General features: G+C 39.3%; 1 non-coding gene across 1 annotated transcript; it reads right to left on the bottom strand.

Annotated features, from left to right (window-relative positions):
* Positions 1-10,539: 10,539 nt before the first annotated feature.
* LOC137855099 (U6 spliceosomal RNA) lies at positions 10,540-10,646 on the bottom strand. The gene has a single exon (XR_011095528.1). It is a non-coding gene; the product is annotated as a U6 spliceosomal RNA (small nuclear RNA).
* Between the last annotated feature and the right edge of the window lie 6,891 nt (positions 10,647-17,537).

Consider the following 17,537-nt stretch of genomic DNA (forward strand, 5'->3'; position numbering starts at 1 on the left):
TAAAGCATCAAGTTACCATACCACCACTGGAATATTATTTTTTTAAGTTTCACACATATCAATTACTCAATAATATAAAATCTTTTATTCCTGCAACACTGGATGAAATAAAAGACATTAATTCCAAATTAATTCCAAATTAGAAGCCTTTCTAGAATTTCTTCCTATCTTATAATTGCATTTCCATTTTAGCTGTCAATAGTGACTTATAGACCATGCTTTCTCCCACAGTAGAAGTTACATCAGAAACTTACTCCTGGTCCTTGCTCTAAAAAAAAAATACTTTTTTGTGAAACAATTTTTACTGAATTCTATACATTTAGAAAGTGAGTTGGAATTAGGTGATCTTAAAGGTCCCTTCCAACCCAAACCATCCCATGACAGGGCAGGGCAGGGCAGGGCAGGGCAGGGCAGGGCAGGGGAGGGAAGGGCAGGGGAGGGCAGGGAAGGGAAGGGAAGGGCAGGGCAGGGCAGGGCAGGGCAGGGCAGGGCAGGGCAGGGCAGGGCAGGGCAGGGCAGGGCAGGGCAGGGCAGGGCAGGGAAGGGAAGGGAAGGGAAGGGAAGGAAGGGAAGGGAAGGGAAGGGAAGGGAAGGGAAGGGAAGGGAAGGGAAGGGAAGGGAAGGGAAGGGAAGGGAAGGGAAGGGAAGGGAAGGGAAGGGAAGGGAAGGGAAGGGAAGGGAAGGGAAAGGAAGGGGTTGTTGTTTTCAAAATTATAGTTTTTCAGTCAATTCCATTTTTTAAATATTGAATGAAAACAAATTAAACTGAAGAGCCAGAAATTCCTTACTAAAAGTCCTTTCCCTCTCAATAAAAAAGTCCTTTCCTTCTCAATAACTCAGTTCCTCAGTTCTGGATACATTTTCCTTTCTCTAGTTTTCATAATCTTTTTTTCTCCACTTAAACAGGGTTTAATTCTTAATGTAAAAATAAATGCATTCTTTTATTAAAAATAAACATATTTTTTTCAGATATGCTTTGTATATCATGAAAAAAAAAAAAAGCAAAAATAAGGCATGAACAAGACCATTCCTCCCCACTTTCTGGTAACCTCTGAAATACAGCTTTCTCCATACAGGTGGCTAGATGCCCTCAACATATTGCATCTGTTATCTTTGATATGCTTAGCACAGGCTCCTGTTGAGACATTTTCTTAATTGTGAGTCAGAGAAGCTCTTGGAATCCCAACTGTCTCTTTCACTTTATCTAATGTGACAGGCTCATTTTTCCTAAATACATCACTTTGCAACACTCAGAGTCATCTTCTAGCAGTATCCTATAACATGTGTCACTCTTTCCTTACTAATATCCAATTAGACAGTTATCCATCTTTTGCTATTACCTTCTTTAATCAGAAAGTCATATGCAGAGATGGAAAAGATACATTTTACCCATCTCCCTGTCAATGCAGTTTTATTCCTTAGAGTATATTTTCTAGCATTATGTTTATTTAACTTAGATTACTACAGATTTTCAAAATACTGTTTGAGCCAAATAATATGAACAGCTTGGATTACACCATTTGAGAGTTAGATGAACAGTAACCAATGCCAAGAGAATCACTAGACAGGAAACAACATTTACAAAGTGAACAGGAAAATAAGTGTGCCTAGTGCTCTACCACAAAATACAATTCATAGGTCTAAGTATTGGTTACATAAATTCTAGTGAAACTCTAATGTTTCTTTATAAAAATTGGATCTGTCTGCTAATGGAAACGAAGCAAGAGGCAATACAGAGGTGGTCATCAAGGGCCAGATGCTTTATGTTATCTATAAATTTGTTCTACTATATATTTAATGACTTTCTTCTCTTCTCTTCGCTTCGCTTTGTTTCGCTTCTTTTATTCTTGTCTTTCTTTTATTTTTCTTTTCTTTTCTTTTTTTTTTTTTTTTTTCCTTTCTGGGGATCATATTTGCTGTGAACTTTGAGATACCATTGTGTCTTCCAAGATATTATGAGAATTTCAGAGTGTTCCTGTTCCAGTCAATAATGGGTTCCTTCACCCTGACTCTGGACTAGATTTTTCCCACCCTCATCAGATTTGAAGCTACTGGCTTTTTTTTATATCTGGTAAAGTGATAAGACAGCCAGTTGTCAGGCATTTGAATGCTATGATAGTAGAGAAAAAATAGAATTTTAGGATGACAGACAGTAAATAGAAAGCAATGGGTGCTGAGGGCATTTGTTGATACTGTATATGGCAGAGTTGTCATTCTGGACTGAGGAAATAACAATTAAGTTTGAATCGTGATACAAAGCTGGGCTGACATATTGACTTCAGACGTGGAAGACCACATTTTTGATACTGCATGATAACTTGCCACATCCTTATAGGAGTACCACACTAGAATCAGACCTTGTTTGAAGTATAAGAATTCAGAGAGCTGTATCTAAGAGCTTAGAGCTTAAAATTTAGAGTTGTCCAGGTTAATTTTAAGCTGAACATGCTATTTCCTCTCTTACATAAAACCATTGACTGGGTCTTGCAAAATGGCCCTTTTCATAGAATTATAGAATTATTTAGGTTGGAAAAGACCTTTAAGATTATCAAGTCCAGCCATCAACATGATCAATCACTAAACCATTAATGTCACTTCCACACATCTATTAAATACCTCCAGAGATGGGAACTCCACCACTTTCCTCGGAAACCTGCTCCAATGCCTGACCATCCTCTCTGTGAAGATATTCTTCCTAATATCCAATATTAACTTCCCCAAACACATTTGAGATGATTTTTTGATATTGGCTGTCTTGTTTGTGAAGTTTTGGCCATGATTTTAAGAGACTAATTAGATATTTTGTAACTCTGAGTGAAATGTCCTTCTGAAAAGAATGAATAAGCATTCTGTGAAGGAATATTAACCTCTGACAAGTTAATATATAGGACACTACAAAAAAAAAAAAAAAAAAAAAAAGAAAGAAAAAAGCCTCAAAAATTCCTCAAAATCATTTTAACTCATGTTCCAGACATTCTTACTGACTGGCACATTTGTAAGTATTACATTGTGGCTTTTTTATTTTCCTGAGTCTGAATAGAAGAACTTTCTTGTTATGTTACACTTAAATATGAGCTGGGGAGGGCACAGGAGCTGTGCACTTCTATTCTTATTGCATATTGGTTTCTTGGATACAATCTTTGCTTTTCTTTTTTCCATGTGATCCTTTTTGCCATCTGCTTTTCACTGGCACAGGAGCTACATGCTATCTTGAAGAAATTTCTTACATTTCTTTTGGTCCTTTTCATTCATTTCCTCCTGTGTATTAAGGGTCACAGACTCATAACACTTTTGGATGTTTGAGGGACTCCTTGATAGATATTTTTTCTCTTCTTCTTCTTCTGATATAAAATTGGTCTTTCATTCATTGTGGAGAGGGTCTCTCTTACAGATATCCCAGATTAAGTCAATGGTGAAAATAGGTTAAGATATTTTCAGAGATTTATTAAGTACAATCTGATTGGTAAGAAAATTATTTAGAATTTCTGTAAAAATCTTCCCAGAAATAAGAACTAAGATAAACATCGTGGTGACTTTTCAATAACAATTTGTGGTCAACAGGGTGAATGCAGAGATACTTTACTTGGCTTCTTGCGATGATGAGGGTTTTGGGGGTATACCAAGTATTAAATATAAATTAAACAGAATGTAAATGAGAAGCTTACTGCCAAGCTTATTCCAGTACTAGCTGATCTTAGATGATGTGTGTTTCATGAAGTTGCTAAAGGCTTAAATGAAGCTGATGACTGGTGTTGCTGAAGACCTGCCAGAGATGCTACTCTCTTAGCTGACTGAAGATGGTCATAGAAAGATGATATACCAAACTACATAAATAGGGTAGCCATAGGGAGCATATTGGCATGGATGCAGAAAGTCCAGGGCAGTCTCTGCCCGTATTCCAGAACAGCTAAGCATACACCACTTCTCTTTCAGAAAGTGTATTACCATGTCTGAGGGGCTCTTTTCTCAACACCTCCTACCTCTTGCCTTTTGGCACAAATACACAATAATGCAGATATACAACAGGGCAGGATCACATGCCACTCTCCCAGAACAGTCTGTATGTGCACATCCTAAGTAGATTTGTCCCCAGAAACATACAGGCACTGTTTAAACTGCTTCAAAATATTTCAGGGTTATGCCAGGAAACAAAAAGATTCCTGTGCCAAGAAAAATATGAAGCTCTGCAAATAGGGAAGGATGGCCAGACTGGTCTCATTCTGTGAGCCAATTCAAAGCTTCACCTTCTGACCCAGCAGCAAACTAGCTCTCTGTCCACCTCAGAATTCAGACACAGCATGCAAATAATTTGTTTTGGACTCTATAGCTGGAAAGCTAGGGCATTTTATATTAGGTATTTACATTGTAGGTTTACTTTACAATTTTATTCATAAAAAAACCTGCAATTCAAATAACTGGTTACTAAATGGCTTGCAAGGATAATTTTAAATTGTCCATGCATTTTATTTGAATGTCTAGGGATAATTTTCAGTAATGTATTGGTTTACGTTGCTAGAAAATCCAGCTGCTCATACTGCCAAAAGCATGTGTTTGGGAATAATTGGAGGTTGCTAATAATACTATCTGTCTTTTTTCTTTTTTCTCTTTTCCTTACATATTTTCTGCTTGTGATTGCCCTTGCAAGTTGTACGTTTAAATTGGCAAGATCCAACAACACTTTTATTTGCTCCCTGCTGTCAAGCACTAGGAAGTGGAAAGAGAGAGGTCATAGTCATGCAAACAAGTTATGTCAAGAACCACCATTTTTTAATCTGATACCTTACGTGAGATTATTTCTTTACCCAGATCCATTTTATCTGAATATTGCACCTGGGATGTGCAATACCCTTGAACCTGGACCAATACTATTCTGTGATCTAGGTAAGTTCAGGCCCTCCTTGCCTTGGGTCATGTAAGATGGCCATTGTCACAGGGTTCTCATTCATATCCTAGTGCTGATGGCCCACTGTCCCTAGAAACACCAACAAATATGAGGCAGTCTTGGATATTTCATCAGTTTCTTTTGTATTCTTCTGGTATTGCTTCTCTCTGACATTGTCCGTATGCTTGCTTGCTTTTTCTTTTTCTTTCTTTCTTTCTTTCTTTCTTTCTTTCTTTCTTTCTTTCTTTCTTTCTTTCTTTCTTTCTTTCTTTCTCTCTCTCTCTCTCTCTCTCTCTCTCTCTCTCTCTCTCTCTTTCTTTCTTTCTTTCTTTCCTTCTTTCATCTACTTATACTCACAAATATTAAACTGCTCTTGCTCTATCCTTTTTCTCCTCTGCCTTTTAGTGGCATCAACAGCAGTAGAGACAGGACCACACTGATGTGCAAAAATAAGCTCATGAGATACAGCCTAGTCACACTGAAGGTAATGGTGAGGGCAGTGAGATTGGACAAAAAAAAAAAAAAAGAGGTCTTTATTCCTAACAATTCCTTTCCAAAATAGTTTAAACTTAATCTTAAGTAATTACTATTGTTGACAGGGAAAGAAAGAAAGAAAGAAAGAAAGAAAGAAAGAAAGAAAGAAAGAAAGAAAGAAAGAAAGAAAGAAAGAAAGAAAGAAGAAAGAAAGAAGAAAGAAAGAAAGAAAGAAGAAGAAAGAAAGAAGGAAAGAAAGAAGGAAAGAAAGAAGGAAAGAAAGAAGGAAAGAAAGAAGGAAAGAAAGAAGGAAAGAAAGAAGGAAAGAAAGAAGGAAAGAAAGAAGGAAAGAAGGAAAGAAGGAAAGAAGGAAAGAAGGAAGAAGGAAGAGGAAAGAAGGAAAGAAGGAAAGAAGGAAAGAAGGAAAGAAGGAAAGAAGGAAAGAAGGAAAGAAGGAAAGAAAGAAAGAAAGAAAGAAAGAAAGAAAGAAAGAAAGAAAGAAAGAAAGAAAGAAAGAAAGAAAGAAAGAAAGAAAGAAAGAAGGAAAGAAGAAGAGAAAGAAGGAAAGAAAGAAGGAAAGAAGGAAAGAAAGAAGGAAAGAAGGAAGGAAGGAAGGAAGGAAGGAAGGAAGGAAGGAAGGAAGGAAGGAAGGAAGGAAGGAAGGAAGGAAGGAAGGAAGGAAGGAAGAAAGAAGAAAGAAAGAAAGAAAGAAAGAAAGAAAGAAAGAAAGAAAGAAAGAAAGAAAGAAGAAAGAAAGAAAGAAAGAAAGAAAGAAAGAAAGAAAGAAAGAAAGAAAGAAAGAAAGAAAGAAAGAAAGAAAGAAAGAAAGAAAGAAAGAAAGAAAGAAAGAAGGAAAGAAAGAAAGAAAGAAGGAAGACTATGGATAACAGCATGTTCTGTGCAACTATACACAAAATCAGCAGCTACCAGGATGGTGTATAAAACAGATAAAAATATTTCTCTGTGCCCAACAAGAGCTGGATGGAGGAAATCCCCTCTCTTTCAAGCAACACTTCCCAATGTCTCACCCTGCCCCTTTATGTCCAAGTCTGTTCCAGTTTCCTAAAATACTGGTGGTCCCACATGGCTACAGTCTACATTATGGGTCATCTGTCAGTATGTACAAGGGAAGACTGCAGCTAATGAGAAATCACAGGGACAGGGAATATTTTTTTTATCCACAGACCCATAGTGGTTCTTCACCTCTCAAGCATTATAGTGTTTAGAGAGCTGGCTCGGTCTAGCAAAGGCTAGAAAAATCTCAAAACTGGTTAGGAATCATAGAGTCATATAATATCCTGAGTTGGAAGGGACCCATAAAGGTCATCAAGTCCAACTCCTGGCACTGCACAGCTCTACCCAGAAATTTAGACCATGTGATTAAGTGCACAGTCCAATCTCTTCTTAAATTCAGACAAGCTTGGTGCAGTGACTACTTCACTGGGGAGCCTGTTCCAGTGTGCAACCACCCTCTTGGTGAAGAACCTCTTCCTGATGTCCAGCCTAAACTTCCCCTGCCTCAGCTTAACACCATTCCTGCAGGTTCTATCACTGGTGTTTACAGAGAATAGGTCACCTGCCTCCCCACTCCCAGCTGCAAAGAAGTTGTACACTGCAATGAGGTCCCCCCTCAGCCTCCTCTTCTCCAGGCTGAACAGGCCCAGTGCCCTCAGCCACTCCTCATAAGTCTTCCCCTCTAGGCCCTTCATCATCTTCATCACCCTCCCCTGGACATTCTCCAACAGTTTAATGTTCTTTTTGCACTGTGGTGCCCAGAACTCCACACAGTACTTGAAGTGAGTCCACACCAGCACAGAATAGAGCGGGACAATCACTTCCCTCAACCAACTAGCAATGCCATGCTTGATGCATCCCAGGATACAGTTGGCCCTCCTGGCTGCCAGGGCACACTGCTGGCTCATATTCAACTTGCTGTCAACCACAACCCCCAGATCCCTCTCTGCAGGGCTTCTCTCCAGCATCTTGTCGCCCAGTCTGTACGTAAATTAAGGGTTGCCCCGTCCTAGGTGCAGGACCCGGCATTTGCCTTTGTTAAACTTCATGTGGTTGGTGATCGCCCAGCTCTCCAATCTGTCCAGGTCTCTCTTCAAGGCCTTTCCATCCTCAACAGAGTCCACAACTCCTTCCAGTTTGGTGTCACTGGCAAATTTGCTCAGAACACCTTCTAGTCCTACATCCAAATCATTTATAAAGACATTAAAGAGGACTGGCCCTAAAATCAAGCCTTGAGGGACCCCACTAGTGATCATCCACCAGCCAGATGTGGCCCCATTTATCACAACCCTTTGAGCCCTGCCTGACAGCCAATTGATCACCCATCATATGATGTTTTTGTTAAGTTGTATGCTGGATATTTTGTCCAGTAGAATCCTTTCAGAGAACATGTCTAAAGCTTTGCTGAAGTCCAAAAAGATTACACCATCTGATTTCCCTTTTTAGTGGTAATACCAATTGTTCTCCGGACACCCAGTACCCTGAGCTGGTGGAAGGGGATGGGGAGCAGGATGTGGCCCTCACTATCCATGAAGAAATGGTTGGCAACCTGCTATGGCACTTGGATGTGTGCAAGTCGATGGGGCTGGATGGGATCCACCCAAGAGTACTGAGAGAACTGGCAGAGGAGCTGGCTAAGCCACTTTCCATCAGTTATCAACAGTCCTGGCTATCGGGGGAGGTCCCAGTTGACTGACAGCTAGCAAACGCGACACCTATCTACAAGAAGGGCCGGAGGGCAGACCTGGGAACAATAGGCCTGTCAGTTTGACCTCAGTGCCAGGGAAGCTCATGGAGCAGATTCTCTTGAGAGTCATCATGCAGCACTTGCGGGGCAAGCAGGCGATCAGGCCCAGTCAGCATGGGTTTATGAAAGGCAGGTCCTGCTTGACAAACCTGATCTCCTTCTATGACAAAGTGACGCGCTGGGTGGATGAGGGAAAGGCTGTGGATGTGGTCTACCTTGACTTCAGCAAGGCTTTTGACACCATTTCCCACAGCATTCTCCTCAAGAAACTGCCTGCTCTTGGCTTGGATTGGCGCACACTTCGTTGGGTTAAAAACTGGCTGGATAGCCAGGCTCAAAGAGTTGTGGTAAATGAAGTCAAATCCAGTTGGAGGCCAGTCACTAGCAGAGTCCCCCAGGGCTCAGTACCAGGGCCAGTCCTCTTTAATATCTTTATCGATGATCTGGATGAGGGCATCGAGTGCACCCTCAGTAAGTTTGCAGATGACACCAAGTTAGGTGCATGTGTTGATCTACTCAAGGGCAGGAAGGCTCTGCAGGAGGATCTGGATAGGCTGCACCGATGGGCTGAGGTCAACTGCATGAAGTTCAACAAGGCCAAGTGCCTGGTCCTGCACCTGGGGTGCAACAACCTCAAGCAGAGCTACAGGCTGGGAGACGAGTGGTTGGAAAGCTGCCTGGCAGAGAAGGACCTGGGAGTGATGGTTGATAGTTGGCTGAATATGAGCCAGCAGCGTGCCAGGTGGCCAAGAAGGCCAATGGCATCCTGGCTTGTATAAGAAGCAGCGTGGCCAGCAGGTCTAGGGAGGTGATCGTCCCCCTGTACTCGGCTCTGGTGAGGCCGCACCTCAAGTACTGTGTTCAGTTTTGGGCCCCTCGCTACAAGAAGGACATGGAGGTGCTCGAGAGAGTCCAGGCATCTCTTAGTTCTGCAAAGAATAATTCACCGGCGTCGTTGTCCTAGCCAGGTGGTCTGTAATAGACTCCCACAAGGACTTTCCCTTTATTTGTTCATCCCTTAATCCTTACTCAGAGCCTCTCAACTTTGCCATCGCCAACTTAAAGTTCCACACAGTCCAGCCCATGCTTCACATACATCACCACCCCGCCACCTCGCCTACCTTGCCTGTCCCTCCTGAAGAGCCTGTAACCATCTATTGCAACACACCAGCCACAGGACTCATCCCACCAGGTTTCGCTTATGCCAGTGATGTCATAGCTGTTGGACTGGGCCAAGACTTCTAGCTCATCCATTTTATTCCTCATACTGCATGTGTTTGTGTAGAAGCACTTCAAATGTGCCTTGCACACAGCACCTTGTGGAGCGACAGAAGGACCGCACTAGCACACAGTCCATTTGATTCTAGTGCACCATCCCTTCATCACCAGCTCATCACCAGTGTGCCTGGTTTTATCCCCTTCCCCCTTCGATTCTAGTTTAAAGCCCTATCTATTAGCCCTGCCAACTCCTGAGCAAAAATCCTTACCCTTCTCTGAGAGAGGCGCATCCCATCTGGTGCCAGCAGGCCTGGTGTCATGCAGACCATCCTGTTGAACCAGTCCCAAAGCCACATGTTAATGTGATGAGCCCACTTGTCAGCATCGATCCCCACTATCAGAAGGACAGAGGCAAATACAACCTGTGCCCCTGATCCTTTAAATAGTCTCCCCAAAGCCCTAAAGTCCCTTTTGATCTCTCTCAGACTTCTCGTTGCTGCCTCGTCGTTACTGGCCTGAAAGACCAGTAGCGGGTAGTAGTCAGTGGGCCGTACCACGTGCTTGACTTTCTTAATGAAGTCTCTCATCCGAGCCCCAGGGAGGCAACAGACTTCCCTGTCGGTTGTGTCAGGTCAGCATATTGAGCACTCTGTCCCTTTCAAAATGGAGTCCCCCATGACAATAACCCTTCTTTCTTTTTTGACAGATGATGTAGCAACGCGAGGGATAGGTTGCCTTGCCTTAGGCATCCTCGCTGAGTGGGATGGGCTTTTGTCTACTTCATTGTTCTGACTGTCGTGTTCTAGACACCTCATACCTCTTATATAAGGGTAGATCGGAAGGTGAAGTGGGCAGGGACAGGGCTCGCCTACCACCCCGAACAGGAACCTGCCTCCATTCCCCTCCTTGTCTTCTGCATAGCCACATCGATGACTGTGTGTGGCAAGTGCGGCAAGGGGCCCTGCCTGCTCACCCTGCCTGTGCGAGCTGCCATGCAAACTGCCATTCAAACTGCTGCACCCCACCCTTCTGACGCACCACAACCTGTTTGCCCGTCCTGGTTGCCACGCTCCTGATCACTTGCACTCCCTAGGGACTGATTTTGAACAGCCAGGGAGGGGGCAATACTGACTCCACCTACGCCTCATCAGCCTCCCTTGTAAGGGCTGCTGAGTCTTGGTGGCTCCCTCGGCTGCTTCAAGAAAAAAATATGGAACACTTCACGAATTTGCATGTCATCCTTGCACAGGGGCCATGCTAATTTTCTCTGTATTGTTCCAATTCTAGTATATGTGCTGAGAAAACGAGCACGTATAGCAAGAATGTATATGAAAAGTGAGAATGTATAGGAAAGAGTAAGATGTAGTGGTACAGATCAGGTGGTAAGTAGCCACCTGACAGATTTTGACATGATTCGAACTCTCAGATGACTAGGTATCTTCTGGAAGAGAGCAAACTAGTTTTAGAAGCAATTGCCACATGGTCAGAAAAAATGAAACCAGGAGGATGTAATCTGACAGGGTGTCTCCCACTATTTTAGCAGGTGATACAAAACTTAGAGCTATATAGTTTAAATAGACCGTTGTCATAATTGAATATATGGTGATTGAGGACAAGTTTAACCAATGTCAAACCTTGTCTTATAAAGAAAAAACAGGCAATGAGATTAAAATCAAGAATTAAGGCAGATTTTTTTAAGAAAGGTAATTATTCTTGGGCAGTTTAATAAGGAGAGGTTCTCGGTATTTGAGCTAAGCCATAACATATGCAAGTATACAATTCTGCATACCTGAATTACTGGCAGTACGCTGGCCAATATACTCATAAGCACTTACATATATATATACATATATATTACTTTGATTTTAAAGTTATCTATAGGTAGTGTTTATTTGTGTTATGTTAGTGATCAGTACTTCTCCAGAGATAATAACCAATCATACAGTGATTTCTTCATAATAGGTCAATAAAAGGAAACATATTTATTTTAGGGTAATGATGTAATTCAAATATTAGATGGTTTAGTAATGGTGTTCTAAAAGAAAGAAATTTCTCAACACAGTTGAAATTATATACACAATATAATGGACTCTGGACTCACAATAACATTTGTTTAAATCTTGTTTTGGGATTCATGTCACAGAAAATTTGTAGCATTTACCCTATACCATATACAACTGCCATACACAGCTACCTCTCTGTAGGTTACTTGATTGTCTAGTAATGTCCCTTGGAGTGTCACAGAACTAGCAACCATTTCACAAACATGGAAACTTGCAGATCTCTGTTCTGCCAAATTTATCAAATGCTGTTTCATGTACATCTAGCATCTCTATGAACTTCATGGGCTTGCTCAGAAGTGCAGAAATAAGCAGAGATTCCTTCATGGCTGTGTGACAATCCACAAATCCTGCAATTGCATCTACTCTGCTATCCCAGATACCACAGGGAAGATGCAAAGATCACAAGTAAAGTCTTAATACCTATAAACCATTTATTTTAATACATTTCTGTATCCGTAAGTGAATCAGGACATTCTGATGCAGAAAAGATAAAAATAATTAACAAGAAATATGAAAAGGACAATGAAAGTAGGAAGGAAAATATAATCATATGGATTTTTCAGTTCCTTTTACATTGTTTTTTATAGAAGTTATAACTTTATTTTCTTTCTGCTTGTGGTATGGGTTGATTTACTTAGAATCATGTCAGATTTTCCTCATTTTTCTTTCAGCCACATATATTTCCTTTTCTCAGTTTAAATCTATGGTTCTTCATTGTTTCCAAACATAACCCATACCGCAGAAAATAGTATGCTTCTTTGAGAAGACTGTTGCTTTAAAATAAGCCCTCTATAATCTCATGAAATCAGAAGTAGAGGGGAATCAGTGCCTGGGAGAGGTGAGAACACTGAGGGGTTAGAAAAGGCTTTCTAAGGAAAGGAAACAAGTTCTGGGGAGACAGAAAGATTCAAACAGCAGAGAAGATTTTCTGGTATAAATATCTTCATATTACTTCACATATTTTATAAACAATGCAAATACAAAACATGAAGATGCACAGGCATCTTCTTTTAACAGATGTCCCGTGGGTTACATGCACAAAAATACGACAGCTTTATTTCTGATTAAGTTAAATTCCTTATTTCTTAATTTTGCAATGTTGTTCTTTGAATTAATAATTTCTAGCTCCCTTTTCTTTCCTTCTTCATGGCCTTGGAAGCAGACATTCTACTGCAGTAAATGTGGCTTCACTGCAACAGATGTAGCCCTGCTTGGCAAATGGAAAGATCTGTATATACCTGATTGCAGGTCTCAGGCATGCAAACTTTTTCTACTATGATAAGCCAAAAGAAGAAGGTGTAGATGAGTGAGAAATACATTGGTATGGTATTGTGAACATAAAGATTCAGTTCCTTCCTGCTGGATGGAACATGCAAAGGCTTTTGTACTTCCTTTACAACACAGCCACAAGCTCATTCCCTTGATTTTCAGCATGGAAATAGAATAATCAGCAATAGAATAATCAGTACTTTCTCTTACCCATCTTTTTTTGGGGGGAAACCATGATATATCTAGGTCAGCAATAATGGGATTCTATTTCTGAGCTAGTTATTCTTCTTACTTAGAAGAAAGAAAAAAAAAAAAAGAGAGAGAGAAAAAAAAAAAAGAAAAAAAAAAGACTTTCTAGCAAGAAATCAGTCTTACACTAAATGTGTACCTGAACACCTGAACGACCATTTATACTATGAATACCCCAAAGCACCTATTTTTCTATAGGTTCAGATGATCTAATATGACTGTCATGAAAATAGACAAAAGTACTGCATATAACTGTATACTATATTTGGTCACATTAATCAATCCCTCTGTATTTTTCTATGGCCATGGAAAGTGAATCTCAGAACCTGATATGAGTTTGTTCCCAAATGCAACTAAAAATGTACAAGCAGGAGAAAATAATATTTCCAAAGCATTGAAAATGTCCAAGTATGTCTTCTAGGCTTGATAACAACAAAATTCTATGGAATCTTGTGCTTTTACTCAGTCAATATTACCACCCAAGTCATCTACGCACTGCCTGTCTTGTTTCTGCAAAAACACAACATCACAGTATAATTCAGGAGGTCTCTAGGCAAACTTGCTTCTCAAAGCAAGGTCAACTATGATATCAGACTATGTTACTCATGAATCACAGAAATCAAGATTCTCCAATTGAATTGCCATTTCCTTCTTTCCACTTCATAGAAAATAGTCCATTATTTAAAAAATGGATAGAAGTCCGGAGTTCACTGCGTGTATTTTATAAACTTTGAAACATGTAAAATCAAGTTTTCAAGATTTTCTCCTAGTCTTGAAAAATAGATTTATTATTTTTTAATTTAACATCTCCTTGGAGTCACACGATTCCAATACTTGAGATCTTCAGAAAATCCCTTTACAATGACTAAGTCAACAGCACTGGAAATGCTATTTCATTGAGTACATTGCTACTGTCAATTTCAGTTATATCTTACCAGGTAGACCCATTTCAAGAAAATGCATTTTAATTGGTCAACTGTTTTCCTCATGTATCTTGTATTTTTATGTATCTTGTATGTACTTTATAGTCAAATGTATCTATTGTCTGCTAAGTCACAGAAACTCTGGTGACACAAGCAATACTATTAACGACATATATAAAAGTATAATGAAAAATATTAAGTAATTTATCAAAAAGCATGGATAGGAAAAGTACTCTGAGCAATTCCTCAGTGTGTCCCCCTTAACAGCCTCAACTGAAACTTCAGTCCTTCCTCTGTGTCAATATTTTGGGGCTCTCTGAAAATCATATGTGAGAGTCAATATCAACATGTATGCAACCCAATGGTGAGACTCCACCTCATCTATTTATGGTCCCCCAAGTGTTGTGGCAATTAGATAATTTTGTGTCATTGGTCACTAAAGACTATAAAAGACAAAAACTCTGTATCTGACATCAAGTTCTTGAGTCACACGGTACAGTATGGCAGGAGTATAAGGGCAAGGAATATAAGGGCAAATATCCCTGTATGTTGTGGTGCTTTCCCTTGTTAAGTCCACCACTGTTAGATGTTAAGAGACAGGAGTCGCAGCTCAGTTGACTTTTCATCTGACTTGATATCACTTTGCAGCCTCTCAGTCCCTGCAGATACATCCTATAAATCCTAACAAGTCTATCTGCACCATCCTTTTTTTCCCAGTTTCATGTTTCATATTGTGTGGAGAGAAGGATTTACCAAATTCTCACTTTTCATGTTTGCATGGCTGCTCCATGTCCCATACCCATTGACCCAAAAAGAGGGACAGAAAATTCCCTCCTTACAGGTGGAGTTTAAGTATAGCACTTCAACTTTAAACAAAACATTCCTGAATAATATAATGATAAACCTACCACTAACACATGAATGTTATTGATCATTCTCTTCACAGCTCTACAGGGATTACATAGATGGCTATGAGATTGCTAGATATAGTGGCACTGTTTTTAAGAAAAATCTGTCAGCTATTTCTCTGTTTAATAAAGACAAGACATTCTGCAACTCTTCACATCAAAAGATACAGCCTGATGTTTCTTATGAGTCATGACTAAATGAATTATGTAGCTTGCATTCTCTTAAGCACGTAATTTGATCTCCAAGAGTGAGCAACAGTTTTTCTATTTCAATCAGTAAACAATTGCTCTTTAAAAATATTCCAACCGATGTTTATTTGTACAATCTGTCCTTCAGCAGAGCCTTAGTCTGATGAAGTAAAAGATGTAACTGTAATAGCAAAGTGTCTAGAAACTGACAAAACATTACATTTGATCATGTGTGATGAGTGCACTAAGGAAATATGTAGTTTGGAAAGCTGATACAGCATCTCATTGAAATAACTGTCTTAAACATTGTTTTTTTCCTGAACTAACCAGTTGCTATCACTGCAGTGAGAATTTTCTTCTTTAAATTACAAGGATCAGATTTCCAACTAAAAAGCATGAGTAATGCACAGTCTGAATGAAAGAAAAAGAAAACATTTTAGTTCAGTCTTAAGAGTAGTTACTGTGGATACGTCTTTCCCTTGGGAAGAATGCTATGGGGTCCTTTTTCATTAGAGATGTCAAACATTGAGTCAATATCAGTGCTGAGACCATGACTGGTGGGCTGACTGGGTGGGAACTTTTAGAGTAAGCAAACAAGATATTCTTTCTTGATTAGGACAACTTTGTTGTAATTAAGAGAGCTGCAAAGTAAAATGATAAAAATAACCTGAAAGATCATACTCTAACTGAAAACCTGACTGCAGCTGTATAACCTTAAACATAGCAACTGAAAAAAAAGATTTGGACTTCCATTTATAAAAGAAGAAAAAAAGGATGAGTTCCCGCTCACCCTTCCAGTGGTCTTTCACCATCTGTTTTATAACACTCTTGAGAATATCATTATAACGCAGGTATCTAAATACACAATAGAAATTTCATATAATTATTGAGGTAAGAAAAATTTTGATCTATCTTCTCAGAGCTCCACATCATTCTGCACTGTTTACCCAACTAAATATTTATTCATTTTTGTCAAATGAATATCCAATTCCAGTGTAGAATTTTAGATACTTTCTTCAGGAAACAGTACCTCACCCAAGTGTGAGGATTACACTGGTCAATGAGGTGTTTCAAAGCAAGGTATTTCAAGCCACCATGCCCTAGTTCCCTAAGTACAAATCATCACAAATCCCTGGCTTTTAATAGAAGTAATAATAATAATAATAATAATAATAATAATAATAATAATAATAATAATATAGTGTTCTTATCTCCATCTTCCATAATGAGAAAATATATTTTTTGCTAACATTGTTATTTTTTCTTCCAGTTCATGTTCTTTTCCTTTTACTGAGTAAAACTGAGAAGAATATGACTGTATTTGTCCATATTTGTCTTATTTGTGTGGGTTTTTATTTGCTTGTTTCTTTGTTTTTAATTTTATCCCCTGGCTTATACATTTGTATATTATTATGATGCCTATTCTCAGTGACAGAACAGTGGTAGATTTAGTATATCTATATCTGCTCTGGATGTCCACAGTACAGTAAATTACCAATGCCCTTATATATCACAGCACCTTCAGTGATTCAGACTTACAGACAAATCACCACTATGACCGAAGACCTTATGGATACAGCTGTGCAATTTTGACAAGTCTGTAAATCACCAACTAGATTCTAAAAGACAGTAAAATATATTTCATCCCCTAAAATGTTCTTTTATTCTCAAAGGGACAATTGGCAGGGATAAATACAAAACAAAACAAAACAAAACAAAACAAAACAAAATAAAATAAAATAAAATAAAATAAAATAAAATAAAATAAATAAAAAAAAAATAAACATTAAAAAAAAAAAAAACTTCAGCTCCATATTTATTGACCAGCTACTTATTAGTCGTTCATTTCATTTTCATGCTCTGGACCACCTTTACATTTATTCTTATGTCAGATACTGATTTATTTTGCTTTTCATGTGTTCTCTCTCTCAGTCATAGTACTTCAATGAAATAATAATTTTTCTTAATGTTTATTAAGGTCGGTTTTAAGGGCTTTTGAATTCCTTGGGTAAGGCTGTGCTTTGAGATCTGTGTGTTACCAGACACCCTTAAGCCAACCAGAGGACCCAGAGGCAAGTTTCTTCTGTCAGATGAGGAAGACAAAAGTTTTTTACAGCTTGTAGCAAAATGTGTCCTAATCCACCTCAGAACTTTAATACTTCTTCAAAAATAAAAATATTAACTGTGTAGAGAAAGTTTACAACAAACAGAGCCTATTCAAAAAAAATCTAGCTCAAATACAGAGTGACTGTATAAATTGAGGAAGAAGGGTCTTTCAAATCTAAATTGCTGTTTCAAGTATGGAACCAGTGTCTAAAATGTTAATTTCAGCCTATGACTTCTACTCTGCAGCCGATGTGAAGTGAACTCCTGGTGCCTGGCCAGTTTCTAATGGACAGGTGGCAACTACCCAAGAAAAGACAGCAACCACAATTGGCACCCTGGTGGGGAGTCACAGCAGTGGGACAAAGACTGCATCGGTCAAAAGAAAAAGTCATCTCCTCACCCCCTCCAAACAGTTCAGCTAAAGAAGGCCTGAAACAAATGGGCAAAGCACTGTGGGAGAAGATTTTATTATGATTGTCCTGCCATCCTTTCTCC

This window comes from Anas acuta, chromosome 3 (assembly GCF_963932015.1).
Source record: "Anas acuta chromosome 3, bAnaAcu1.1, whole genome shotgun sequence".
NCBI classification, from domain to species: domain Eukaryota; kingdom Metazoa; phylum Chordata; class Aves; order Anseriformes; family Anatidae; genus Anas; species Anas acuta.